The sequence below is a fragment of the Panthera leo genome, chromosome B4 (genome assembly GCF_018350215.1).
Source record: "Panthera leo isolate Ple1 chromosome B4, P.leo_Ple1_pat1.1, whole genome shotgun sequence".
In the NCBI taxonomy this organism is placed as follows: domain Eukaryota; kingdom Metazoa; phylum Chordata; class Mammalia; order Carnivora; family Felidae; genus Panthera; species Panthera leo.
The window spans coordinates 83,299,114-83,313,937 of NC_056685.1; the positions used below are offsets into that span (position 1 = coordinate 83,299,114).

Genomic DNA, 14,824 nt, shown 5'->3' on the forward strand with positions numbered 1-14,824 from the left:
CTATCTTTGGGAATTCTTTGAAACTAGGGTTGAGGTATGTTCCACAAGGGATGATCTGAGTTTGCCTCTCTCAAGTGCCTGGGAGCTCTAGCAACTTGGATCTCCTTTCTTTTGTTTAAAAATTCAGTTTATATATGTTAAATTTTCTGATCAAAAAACAAATTTACATGGTTCAAAAACTTTAAACTACTTCCCTTTCCCTTCCTCTTGGTTGGGCCCAAAGCCTGAACTAGCACGGTGTATAGTAAAGACTTTAAACTTGCTCAAAGGTATCTCTGGTCTTTGCCTTTAGCTTCCTGGGAGTAATAAACCAAAAACTGTGGAAATGTCTGCTTGTTGAAAGCCTTTGTTTACTGGGGTCTTTGAGTTGTACCAGACAGTCTAACAATGTGATTTTTAGTGGGGAGTCTGAGTCGCACAGTATCAGCTCAACTTCAGAAGTGGTTGGACACTGAGGTCAGCTACATAAGGCAACAATCACATATACATGATGGAGTCCCAACAAAAACTTGACGTCAAGGATTGGGTGAGCTTCTCTGGTTGGCATTATTCCATGTGTGTTGTCACACATTGCCAGGAAGAGTTAACACTGTTCATGACTCCACTGGGAGAGGACAAACATAAGCTCAGTATTTAGATCCCTCCTAGACTCTGCCTCATGCATTTCTTCTGTTGGCTGATTTTAATTTGTTAACTTCTGCTAAAATAAACCATAACTTTGAGTGTAACAGCTTTCATGAGAAACTTACAGGTTCTGTAAGTCCTTCTGGCAAAGTACTGAACTCAAAAGTGGTCTTGAGGACCCTCAAATTCTATAATTGGTGCCAGAAGTAAGGCTGGACTTAGGAACTGTTCCCTAACTTTGTACACAGTCAGCAGCACTGGGACTGAAGATTCAGGGTCGTAGGTGGAGAGGGGCAAAGAAGGCAACATAACTGGTCAGGAGATTGATTTCATACAGAAGGAATGGACAAATAAGTAGTCTCAAGTAGCTTTCCTCTTAGCCTTCCCTCAAGAACCTTCATGCTGCTTCCTACCCCCATTCTCCTACCCCCCTACCTTAACACCACCAAGTGTTCTAAAAAGTGTCAGAAAAATGAAACATAGCTCTACTCTTAAATTAAAAACAACAACAACAACAACAAAAAACCTTTTTAAAACAAAAGCATGAGCAGGGGAGAGGGAGAGAGAATCTTAAGCAGGCTCCATGCTCAGCATAGAGCCCAACACAGGGCTCAATCCCACGACCCTAGGATCATGACCTGAGCCGAAACCAAGAGCTGGACGCTCAACTGACTGAGCCACCCAGGTGCCACAACAGCTCTACTCTTAAAGGTCAGGGATCCTAGTTCGAAGTAAGATCTCTAAGATAAACTCAACTCTCATGCAAAGTGTCATGGGGGGTTGGAAAGTGAAGTTAACAACCTGTAGATAATATGCAATTCTGGTTCTGAATGTCACCTGAAAGATTTCGACAGTAAACTAATGTGAACTCAAATTTATTAAGGATGTACAACACCACCATCAGACATGCAGGGACAGAGTTGCTGAAGTAAACCATCCTCCCAGCTTGCCAATAATAAATATGCTCTAACTTTGTTATGCAGACAAAATTTGGATGGCTATTTCAGAAACCAAATATGTTTTTTTGGACTTTCAATTTTTAGTCTGTGTCATCTTAGTCTCCAAAATATAATTCCAAGTAAGACTGTAAACTCTTAGTATTCTTATCATTCTAAAATATACAAAATAGAGAATCCTCAACCCTTAGGATCCTTCTTACCCTACACTGATACCTTATTATCCAATGAGTCTGCCCTGCGGTAAGGCAGGTAGCTGCCTACCATGTGCCAAGAGCAGCAGAAATAGTTCATAAGATTCCATAGAAAGAAAGGTAATTGCTCCTGCCCTTACAATTATAATCTGGAATTTAAAGACATATATGTGAAATTAAAAACAACAGAAATGCAAAATAATAAGAAAAACAAGTCCACTTATCTCTGATTTTCCCCGAAGATTAGACCCCCTTGAACACAGGGATTGTGCTTTAAACCATCAGCAACTTGAAAATACAAGGCTCAAAAAATACAAAAATTAAGAGTTCAAATTAATAGAGAATCATGGACAGTTTCCTAAAAAATGTTAATCTTGCACTGGATATTTTAAGGATTGTGGAAATGTATTGGCAAAGAGAATCAAAGACGACTTGGAGAAGAGCAAAAGCACAAGGGAAAGATAGTATATTTAGTCTAGTTCAACTTGGCTGACTCAGTCCAAAGAAATGAGTGTAATGAAATGTCAGGAAAATGTGAGTGGGGCTGTCCTGAGGTCCTGCTGAGAAATGTGGGATTTATGCAACTGAGAGCCACTATCACCGGGGAGTGAAATGATCATGATGATAATAACAGGAATCACTGAGCAGTGAAAGGCCAGTTTCTCAGGCAGTAGCACTGACCCAAAAGTAGCAATAGAGGCCAAAAATTCTTGTTCTGGTTCAGACTATAAAACAGTATTTCATCAGTGGTCCAAGAATGGAACTCAAATCTAGATACTATTGTTGTTTTTTTTTTTAAAAAACGGTACAAGCAAACTCAGAGATGGCCAACAGGGTTAGGGGGACAAACATGATTTTTCCTTCTCCAGTGCCCAAATGACTGACAGCTATCCCCTTTCCACCTACAGTGACATGAAAAAGGCAAATAGTTTAAAAAGTAAAGAATACCCAAGTAGTAGTGTGCTCATCTATCAAAGAGAAAAAAAAACAATGTCAAAAAAATTTTTTTCATGAAAGATAGGATGCAGGGGGAAAAAAAACACAGGAGGAAGACGAAAGAGAAACATTAATTCTGATGCACCAGAAAACAGAAAAGGGAAAAAATATCATTCAAAATAATTGCCTTGCTTTTAGATTTTGCCATCCTTTTTCCAAGCCTACAGTCTGTAAGAAGGTGAGAGAACAGGCAATGAGAAGGAATATTCCCAAACAAAAGGAACAAATGCCTCACAACCCATATCCCAAGACCAGAGATTTTTAGTGTCCCAAGTATCTGGATCATATTTAAAATGAAAATGAAATCTTGATTTAATGCTGTGCTTTTCATAGGGATTATTCCCTCATCTCTCCTAAAAATGCAACAATTACTATAAAAACATAAAGTAAACATTATCACAAATGATCTTAACACAGTCTCTGAACAGAGTCGAAGGGAAGAACAGGGCATAGCTTCTCTTTTCCCACTGCTGCCAAAAGAAATAACAATAACCAAAAGTCTGAATGCCCTTACAGGGTATCACAGACTGTGGCCTGTTCCCTGCCTTGCAGCCTTCCCAGAATGGACCAGTGGGATTTAACATGAACCAAATCTGTCAACCAAGCTGAAGACAGACACGTGAGTTCTAATGAGCAGTGGTAAAAAAAACATACTGCTCCATTCAGCTCCAAACAATGATAAATAATTCAGGAAAAGAACTGCTGCACAGAGCATAGCAGCATGATTTAAAAATAGACCACAGGCTACAGAATCTAGGTAGGGGAATCAGAAGTCAGAGAAAATGGATTCATGTCAACAAATTCCCAAGCCCTTGCTATACAGGACGCTGCCGAAACTGTCACTCAAAATGGATGTCAGAATTTTAATGTGCTTTTTAAAAAGCAAGTATTTTTCAGGAGCTTGGCAAATTTGGTAACAAGAGCTAATAAGCAATAGCACTATTTGGCAATAGTGCCAAATATCACAGAAAAAGCAAATTGAAAGGGTGTAGGGAAGACATGTTATAAAAAAATTAGAAGGGGGTTAAAATTCTGTTTTCTGTACCACCAAATTCTAGGTCTAACATCAGTTTGGACTTTTACTTACTAATTATGCCTCTAACATCGAGGGTACGTAGCACTCAGGATTTTTCTGTTCATTTTTACACCTTGAACAGTTCCAATCATGCAATACATGGAAACACAAGATTCTCACCTGTTAACAAAAAGGGTAGCTTGAAAACCGAACAGAAGTCATGATTTGTTCTCACCAGATTTAAATTAAACTCTGAGTCTGACAGAATGGAGGACTCTCTAATAGGTAAGGATAGTCCAAGATCCTGGGGTCATGTGGATGGTGAAGGTTTCAACAGACTCAAGAATGCTTCAAGTAGGGGATCTGACAAATAGTGTGGCTGGACAGTCAATCTTAAGACTGGTGTCCTAAGGACTCTAAGAATAACCAGAACCCATATGTACTCTAAATACTCAACAATGTATGTAACAAAGAAATAACATTCTATATCCAAACTGCATTTCCCCAGAACCAGTCTCTTCATATGTTTGAGATTAATTTCAGAAAATCGAAAACTTTAAGACCATATAATGATATCTAACTTACCTATAATGTTTGATATAAAATACAAAATAAACCATAATCTGGACCTTTTTATACTGCTTTTTCCTAAGTAAAACAGGACTGAAGAAATTCTTGTTGAGTATAAACTGCAAACCATTATATATATACACCAATATGCTTATGCCTCACTGTTTTAGGAAAAAAATTGGCTATGTCTCCTTATAACTGTGCCATTCAACTTAAACTACACAAAGACTAGAATGAACTTGTAATGAGATGGGGTTTTTTTTCAATTCTTCAATTCTCTAGTTTTTACGTGTAAACACTAAATAGCATTTTCAAAAGAGAAATAGACTGGCTCATTTAAAGATAGTCCACAGGCGCCCAGGTGGCTCAGTCGGTTAAGCGTCCAACTTTGGCTCAGGTCATGATCTCGCAGTTCTTGAGTTTGAGTCCCGGGTCGGGCTCTGTTCTGACAGCTCAGAGCCTGGAGCTGCTTCTGCTTCTGTGTCTCCCTCTCTCTTTGCCCCTCTCCCACTCACACTCTGTCTCTGTCCCTCTCAAAAATAAGCAAACATTTAAGAAAGAAAGAAAAAAATAGTCCATCCTAAAGCACTTCTCCAAGCATGAGATAACATGGACAGATCCTTGCTCCATTTACCAGACAGTAAACCAACACTTCCTTTCTTTGTAAATCCAGGCTTTCTTACTGTTGACAAGAGACAGTATAGTCACACAGACCTGGATTTCAGTCCTGGCACTGGTACTACCCTTGGTTATAGTAAAGGAACCCTATTCTGGATCTTACACTTTAGATATCCACTCTGACCCTCTTCTGACCTGTCTATCCCCTCAGGCAAGATGTTCACTGGACCAAGTGGACAAATCTACCTGAAGCCCCTGACTCTACCAACCCCGACTATGCTCTGGATCAGAATTCCCTGCCCAAGCAGTTTTGAGCCTACTTCCAAGGCCTTCAGTGGATCTCTTCTCAAACTCTGTCCTGCCATCGACAATACCTATACCCACTGTTGTACACATTCCATGGTCTGAATCATGGCCAAGGGACAAATGATGAGAGTCTGAGGATTGAGACTAGACTTGGAGGGTACCTGTCTCAGAACTCTGAGTAGTCCAATAATTCTGGCCTTCTAGGTCATTAGGAAAATACATGTCTGCGTAGAAGAGGAAATATTTTTCTGTTAAAAACATTTAAAAAAAAATTTTTTTTTTGCTTTTTACATTTATTCATTTTTGAGAGACAGAGAGAGACAGAACACAAGCCGGGGAGGGGCAGAGAAAGAAGGAGACACACAATCTGAAGCAGGCTCCAGGCTCTGAGCTGTCAGCACAGAGCCCCATGAGAGGCTCTAACTCACAAACGGCAAGATCGTGACCTGAGCCGAAGTCGGACACACAACCAACTGAGCCACCCAGGCACCCAGAAATACTTTTCTAACAGTTTTTTTTATCTTGATTTATAACCTAAGTATAGAGATACGAAAACTGTGCTTTTATTCATGCTTTTGTCCTGAAATTGGTAGGAGCAGGCCTATCTAGCCCTATCACATACCAGCTATGTGATCTGATTCAAGGTTTTTTTTTTTTTTTTATCGTTTCTGGTTTTGTTTTGTTTTGTTTTGTTTTGTTTTGTTTTGTTTTGTTTTGAGAGAGAGAGAGCATGCATGCATGTAAGCAGGGGAGGAGCAGAGAAAGAGGGAGAGAGAATCCCAAGCAGGCCCCACGGAACCCGACAGGGGGCTTGAACTCACAAAACATGAGATCATGACCTGAGCCGAAACCAAAGCTGACCCAAGCCACCCAGGTGCCTGTTTCTGTTTTTTTAATGTGATCTGGTTTGTAACTACACTACCTCTTATAAACTTCATTTTACTGACCCATAAAATAATCTCCTTCATAGGATTTTAATGCAATGAAATAATTTTTAAAATAATTTTGCAGGGTACCTGGTGCAGAGCAAATCTGAGAAAAACTGAAGCATTACTAGATGCTCTGCCATCACTCTTCTCCCCAGTATAGGCATAAAAGGGACTAAAAGGGCAAAAATGTAGGGCCAATTTCAGAGAAAGTACAACAAAACACAGCCATTTCTGGGTCTCATTTTAGGAATTTCTGTCATTGACTCCATGGAAGTCTGGTGGTATTGGTTGCTGTTTTTGTTACAACCATTTCTCCCATTAAAATGTAAGCTTTATTTTTTTTGTAATTATATAAGAAGATGAATGCTAAGTAAACTTACTGTGGTAATCATTTCTCAATATATGTATGTAAAATCACTATGTAGTACACCTGACACTTACACAGAGCTGTATACCAATTATATCTTAATAAAACTGGAGAAAAAAATGTACGTTCTATAAGGGCAGGGATTTTTCCTTTTTCTTTACTGCTATATCCCATACTCTCAGACGGTTCCTGGCACGACAAATAAGTATTTGTTAATAAACCATTAACTACAAAAAACAAGTATAGAGTGCTTATCTGACACCCAACATCAATATAATATGCTAGCAACCCTGGTATAATCAGAAAATAAATTATTTATATATGGCAACTTTTCTTAGCTGCTTCTTGTAATTTCAGAACAGTTTTCTTAAAAATGAAATTACTGAGGGGCACCTGAGTGGCTCAGTTGGTTAACCTCCCAACTTTGGCTCAGGTCATGATCTCGCAGTTTGTGAGTTTAAGCCCCACGTGGGGCTCTGTGCTGACAGTTCAAAGCCTGGAGACTGCTTTGGATTCTGTGTCTACCTCTCTCTCTCTGCCCCGCCCCCATTCATGTTCTCTGTCTCTGTCTCTTTCTCTCTCTCTCTCTCTCTCTCAACAATAAATAAACATTAAAAAAAATTTAAAGGGGCGCCTGGGTGGCTCAGTCGGTTAAGCGTCCAATTTCTGCTCAGGACATGATCTCGTGGTTTGTGAGTTCAATCCCCGAGTCAGGCTCTGTGATGACAGCTCATAGCTTGGAGCCTGCTTCAGATCCTGTGTCTCCCTTTCTCTCTCTGTGCCCCTCCCCAACTTGTGCTCTGTCTCTCTGTTTCAAAAATGAGTAAACATTAAAAAAAAAAAAGAAAATGAAATTATTGAAAACATTAGAGTATGCCTTTAATATGAGGACATTTCTGCTCTCTTCAACTTTGCTCCCTCACCTGTTTGCAGAGGGATATTAATAATACTCAGTAATTTCATACATAATCCTACAAGAGAGGATAATTCAACTAACTAAACTGTACTGAAGCTCTTGTTTTAAGCTTCAAATAGAATGGGATCAAGTAAAAACAAAATCTAAAAGAGTAATTGAGGAAAAAAGTCCTTTCTGCACATCTCACATTTTTATCCCCAGCTTCCTCAAGTCTTGCATCAATTCCGAAGAACTCAAAACAATTCTACAAACTGTATCTTACACCTCATCACATTCTCAAAAATATATTATGTTTTTCAAATTTCCTCAATCAATCCATTTATCTCTGATGAATACTCCTAGAATACTGTGGGGCTCCTGGGTGGCTCACTTGGTTGAGTGTCCAACTTCGGCTCAGGTCATGATTTCCAGGTTCATGGGTTTGAGCTCTGCATCGGGCTCTGCACTGCTGGTGTAGAGCCTGCTTGGGATTCTCCCTCTCTGCCTCTCTCTCTGCTCCTCCCCTGCTTGTGAGCACATGCTCTCTCTTTCTCAAAATAAATAAATAAACTTAACAAAAAGGTTAGAACACTGTAGCAGAAGTAGATGATTTGGAATCAAATCTATTCTGAAAGAGATTGAAATGACCTTGACAACATTATACATGAAACTGAGTAGACAGAATGATGACTGGTAAAAAGATAGCTCAAAGCACATTCTGTATAACTGAGAATTAAAAGTGTGTCACCAGAGGGGACATGTTACAGATGTGCTTTCTGTATCACACAAATCCCAAAACTAGCCTGGGTTCTTATTCAAAGGTTTATCTGAAGAAAACTGCATCCTCTGTATCGGTCTGATTCTGAAACTCAACTACAACATAAGGCATCATCAAAAAACAACTACTCTTAGTGACCTCATGATACTATTAGCAAAACACAACTAGGATATTCCTGGGAACTGGTAAAATAAAACTCCCAATAGTCCTAAATTCCATGACTGACTTAAGAACTCCTCCCTGAACAAAATTCAAAGCTATCTTTAAAAACAAACAAACAAACAAACAAACAAACAAACAAACAACCTTAAAACCCAACAAGCTCCAATATATCCTCTTCTATACAAAAAAATACAAAGCTATAAATGTCTAGAAATGCCCCAAGGTATGTAATTACTGAAGCTAATTAACATTCTCAAAATTAAACATCCACTGCAATGCTCAAGAGACTGGGGTCACAGAAAATAGATAAGGGCAAATGAATCCCACCAAAAAGATAAAGTTCAGATGTGTTTCTCTAATAAATAAAGAAAACAGGATTCTGAAATTAAGCAATGAAACCTGCTGGGAGAAGAAAAATTATTATCAAACTCATAAGTGTCAATTAAAATGTAAAACTTTGTGTTTGCTGTTATTCACTGGGAAAGTGGGAATTAATTGGGCTGGAGCTCAGAACTGTGATAATGATTTTGTAATAAAGATAACATGAAAGATCCTTTCATTTATACCAAAAAGATGCTGTTTTAAAAAGAAAACACACTTTTAAAAATCTATACTAAATCACCTTTTTCTCTAAGATCACTACACCAGAGTTGTGCCATATAATTTTACCTCTAATCCTCACTTACCTTTATCCTAACAAAGAATACAACTATGGGATCTTGGATAAAGAAGATTCAGTATTTTGTACAGTATAGTTTTTAGAGATTTGATTTCAAGCTCTGCCACTTACAAGCTGTGTGATCTTGGGCAAGTTACTTAATCTCTTGGTTCCTCGGTTTCCCTTATCTGTAAAACAAAGGTAATAATAACTATCTCATGGAGCTGTAAAAATTAAGTGAGTTAATATACAGGTAAAATATTTAGACACATGGAAAGCACTTAAATAAATGTTAGCTATTATTTTTGTTGTTGTTATTTAGTCTTCTCTAAACTAATAAAAGAAGATCAGGGTCACTATTTTTAAATCTTGGAAGAATTAATATAGAAATAATAGTATTATCTGTTTTATGGTTCCTCTGAAATTGAAGGACCTGCTTGCATAGAATGAATAGACTAAGTAGGCCCACAGTGACATTAGGTTTTAAGGTCTCCAATATTCATTTTCTTCTTAGGGACAAAGATGTTGGAATGCAATCTAAGATTCTTGTGTCAGAGGAGTCAAGTTCCCTTTCTGCACCTACCAGGACAATCAATGGTACGGGAGACAAACAAGTAAAATATAATGTATTGTTAAGTGCTAGTTAGAGCTGCTCACAAGGTTTAATGGGAATAGAGGGAGCAGGCATATAAATATCATACCAGAAGAAAGGCTTCCAGAAGGAAGGGAGGTTTAAGCCTAATCCTCCAGGATAAATAGTATTTAGCCTAATAGAGAAGTGGAAAAACAGGCGTAGATTCCATATTCACCAGCTAGATGATTTGAGGAGAGTTACTTAATCTCTCTAAACCTCAGTTTCTTTACCTATAAAATGGAATGATTAGAACACTTTTTTTGGAAGGCTGTGTGGAAATTAAATGAGAAAATACATATATAAAGTACTTAGAACACAGTGCCAGGAATACAGTGTGAACCCAACAAATAGTATCATTAACACAGACATATGGATCACCACGATGCTTTCTCAGAACAGCAAGTATTGCATAAAGAAAGCTAGAGTATAAGGCACTCACAGAAAAGTAGCTTGAGAAAAAAAAGCTAGAGATCAGTGGAAACAGGATCATAAAACATCTTGCATACTAACTAAAGCTATGAGAAACTTGTAATGGATTTTCAAAAATGGATTACATCATCATATTTCTATTTTAGAAATATTACTTTTGCTACAATGTGTATAGCTTAGAAAGAAAATAAAATAGAGGAAGAGACACCAGCTAGGAAAAAGAATTCTGACTACAGAATGAGGGGACTGTGACCCAAGAAGCATCAGGAGATAAAAATCACTAAGACTTAGTGATGTGTATGATGACTGTGTGAGAAGTATAAGACACTCAAGTGACTGGACAGAAAAGCAGCTTCACAAAGTGTGGCCTGAAACCCCTAGAAATCTCCAAGACTTGTTTTTTCTGCAAAGTCAAAAAGAACTTTTATAATGTACTAAGGTCTTGTTTGCACTTTTCACTATCATGCTCTCACAGGTATATGACGGTATTTTCCAGAAAACAAAGGACATGTTATATCACAACCAACTGAATGAAAAGGCAGATAGAAGAATCCATCTATTAACCCCAATATTAAATTAAATTTTTAAAAATGAAAAACAATGACACATTTCCTCCTAAATTTTATTGTTGCTGTTTTGAAATGTTTTTTCATAAAAGACTTGCTTTTATGTTAACATGTAATAGGTTATCATTTTAAAATGAATTAATAAGTGTTTCTAAAGTTTCTCAGTTCTAATTTCCAATACACTAATATTGATAGATATTATCAATCATGAACAAAAGCTCTTTTGGGGGGGGGGGCTCAATAATTTTTAAGAGTGTGAAGAAATTCTGATACTAAAAGGTTTGAGAACAACTGGGGAGGATATTTTTACCACTGAAATCAGAACACTGAAGGAGAAACCAGTTTGGTAAGAAAAGATGATGAAGTTCAGTTTAACAATGGTAGGGGCACCGGGCTGGCTCAGTTGAAAGAGCATGCAACTCTTGATTTCAGGGTCATGAGTTTCAGCCTGGGTGTAGAGATTACTAAAATAAAATAAAATAAAATAAAATAAAATTAAATTAAATTAAATTAAATTAAAAAGGGTGCTTGGCTGGCTCAGTCAGTAGAGTATACAACTCTTGATTTCAGAGTCGTGAGTTCAAGCCCCACATTGGGGCTTATTAAATTAAATTAAATAATAATAATAAATAAAATGGCAAAATACAGTGATAAAGAAAAAATATTAAAAGCAACAAGACAAAAAGAATATAGTTACATATAAAGGAAAACCCATAAGCAGACAAACAAAACCAGACACAAATTAAAGAAGTTCATGACCACTAAACCAGTCCTGCAAGAAATACTAAAGGGGACTCTTTGAGTGGAAAAGAAGGACCAAAAGTATGAAGGCAGGAAACACAAAAGCAGTAAAAATGAGTGTTTCTGTAAAAAATCAGTCAAGGAACTGACAAAATAAAAGGGTGTAAAACATGACATCATATACCTAACTTGGGCAGGAGTAAAGAATGGGTTCAAATTTAAATGTTTATTTTTAAGAGAGAGAGAGAGAGTACGTGCATGCACACAAGGGAGGGGCAGAGAGAGAGGAAGGCAGAACCCTACACAGGCTCCTCTCTCTCAACGCAGAGCCTGATACGGGGTTCGATCCCACAACCCTGGGATCATGACCTGAGCTGAAATCAAGAGTTGGACACCCAACCTACTGAGTTACCCAAGCACCCCAAGAATGGTTTCAAATCTAAACAACCATCAATTTAATACAGACTGCTATATGCAGAAGATGTTATAAACATAATAGTACCCACAAAGCAAAAACCACTAATAAAAAAAGAATCTAATAAGTATGCAAAAGAATAGAGAAATCCAAATCTATCACTACAGAAAACCAGCAAACCATGAAAGAGAAAGACAAGAAAAGGATCAGAGAAAATCCTCACACACAACACAAAACAAACAATAAAAAGGCAATAAATATATTTCTATCAATAATTGCTCTGAATGTAATAGGACTAAATGCTCCAGTCAAAAGACATAGATGGGGTAACAGAATGGATTAAAAAAAAAAAAAAAAAAAAGACCTATCTATATGCTGCCTACAAGAGACTAATTGTAGACCTAAAGAAACCTGCAGATTGAAACTGAGGGGATAGAGAAGCATCCAGCATGCAAATGGATGTCAAAGAAGGCTGGAGTAGCAATACTTCTATCAGACAAAATAGACTTTAAAACAAAGACTGTAACAAGAGGGGTGCCTGGGTGGCTTAGCTGGTTAAGTGTCTGACTCTTGAGCTCACCTCAGGTCTTGATCTCAGCATCACGAGTTCAAGCCCCGCACTGGGATCCACACTGGGCATGAAGCTTACTTGAAAAAAAAAAAAAAAAAAAAAAAAACTGCAACAAGAGACAAAGAAAGACACTATATAATAATAAAGGAGATGATCCAACAAGAACATACAATAATTGTAAATACTGATACACCCAATATGGAAGCACCCAAATATATTAAAGAGTTAATAACAAATATAAAGGAACTAATTGGTAGTAGGGGACTTTAACACTCCACTTACATCAATGGACAGATCATCTAAACAGAAAATCAACAAGGAAACAATGGCTTTATTTTTTGTTTTTTGGTTTTTTTTAATTTTATTTTAGAAAGAGACAGAGCACTCAACTTGGATGGGAGAGGGAGAAGGGAGGGAGGGAGGGAGGGAGGGAGGGAGAGAGAGAGGGAGGGAGGGAGAGAGAGAGGGAGGGAGGGAGGGAGAGAGAGAGAGAGGGAGGGAGGGAGAGAGAGAGGGAGGGAGAGAATCCTAAGCAAGCTCCACACTTGGTGCGGAGCCCAACTTGGGGCTTGATCCCATGACCCTGGGATCATGACATGAGTCGGACACTCAATCGGCGAAGCCACCCAGGCGCCTCAAGGAAATAATGACTTTGTATGATATACTGGACCAGATGGATTTAACAGATATATTCACAACATTCCATCCTAAAACAGCACAATACACATTCTTTTCAAATGCACATGGAACACTGTCCAGAATAGATCACATATTAGGCCACAAAAAAAACACTCAACTACTCAAAAAGATCAAAGTCATACCATGCATCTTTTCTGACCACACACTATGAAGCTAGTAGTCAACCATAACAAAAACTCTGAAAAGACCACAAACACATGGAGATTAAATAACATGCTACTGAACAATGAAGGAGTCAACCAGTAAATAAAATAAGAAACAAAAAATACATGGAAACTAATGAAAATGAAAACACAACCATTCAAAACCCTTGGGATGCAGTAAAAGTAGTTCTAAGAGGGATGTTTATAGCAATACACGTCTACTTCAAGAAGCAAGAAAAATCTCAAATAAACAACCTAAATTTACACCTAAAGGAGCTAGAATAGAAAAAGAACAAACAAAACTTAAAACCAACAGAAGGAAGGAAATAATAAAGATTAGAGCAGAAATAAATGATACAGAAACTAAACAAATAGAATAGATCAGTGAAACCCAGAGCTGGTTTTTTTGGGGGAAAAAAAAAAATCAATCAAATTGATAAACCTCTAGCCAGACTTACCAAGAAAAGAAAGGACCCAAATAAATAAAATCACAAATGAGAGAGGAGAAATAACAACAAACACCACAGAAATACACACAATTATAAGAGAAAATTATGAAAAACTATATACCAACAAGTTGGAAAACCTAGAAGAAACATAAATTCCAAGAAATATATAACCAAAACTGAACCTGGAAGAAACAGAAAATTTGAACAGACGAATTACCAGCAAAGGAATTGAATCACTAATCAAAAGCTCCCAACAAGTAAAAGTCCAGGATCAGATGACTTCACAGGCAAATTCTACCAAACATTTTTTTTTTAACAAATGATTCTTTTTTAAAAAATCATATTTAAGTTTATTTTCATTTATTTTGAGAGAGAGAGAGATCGAGCAAGTGGGGGAGGGCCAGAGACAGAGGGAGACAGAATCGCAAGCAGGCTCCATACTGTCAGCACAGAACCTGATGCAGGGCTTGAACTCTTGAACTGCGAGATCATGACCTGAGCCAATGTCGTTTAACTGACTGAGCCACACCGGCACGCCCTCCCCAACTTTTTAAAAGTTTGTTTGTTTGTTTGTTTGTTTGTTTTGAGAGAGAGGGAGTGTGCGCACAAGTGAGGGAGGGGTATAGAGAGAGAGAGGGAGAGAAAGAATCCCAAACAGGCTATGTGCTGGCAGCATGGAGCCCTATGGGGGGCCCTATCTCACAAACCATGAAATCATGACCTGAGCCAAAACCAAGAGTTGAATACTTAACTGAGTCACCCAAGCACCTCAAATTCTACCAAACATTTAAAGAAGAGTCAAAATCCACTCTTCTCAACCTATTCCAAAAAAATAGAAGAGGAAGGAAAACTTCCAAATTCATTCTATGAGGCCAGCATCACCCTGATACCAAACCAAAGGTACCACAAAAAAAGAGAACTACAGGCCATTATGTCTGATAAACATAGATGCAAAAATCCTCAACAAAATACTAGCAAATTGAATCCAACTATTTAAAAAAAAATTTTTTTTTTACATGTATTTTTGAGAACCAGAGTGAGACAAAGCGTGAGTGGGGGGAGGGGCAGAGAGAGAAGGAGACACAGAAGCTGAAGCAGGCTCCAGGCTC

The 14,824-nt window shown here is 37.8% G+C and overlaps 1 protein-coding gene across 29 annotated transcripts in view; it reads right to left on the bottom strand.

The window, feature by feature from the left end:
• Positions 1 to 14,824, bottom strand: part of R3HDM2 (R3H domain containing 2) — a 162,208-nt gene that overhangs the window by 93,691 nt on the left and 53,693 nt on the right. The window contains exon 1 of one of the 29 annotated variants that reach the window (XM_042946954.1): positions 3,858 to 4,269. The exons of the other annotated variants lie outside the window; for them this stretch is intronic. The gene's annotated coding sequence lies outside the window, so the exon portion shown is untranslated. Of the gene's footprint in view, positions 1 to 3,857; positions 4,270 to 14,824 lie in introns of those variants that run through there. 29 annotated transcript variants of the gene reach the window in all.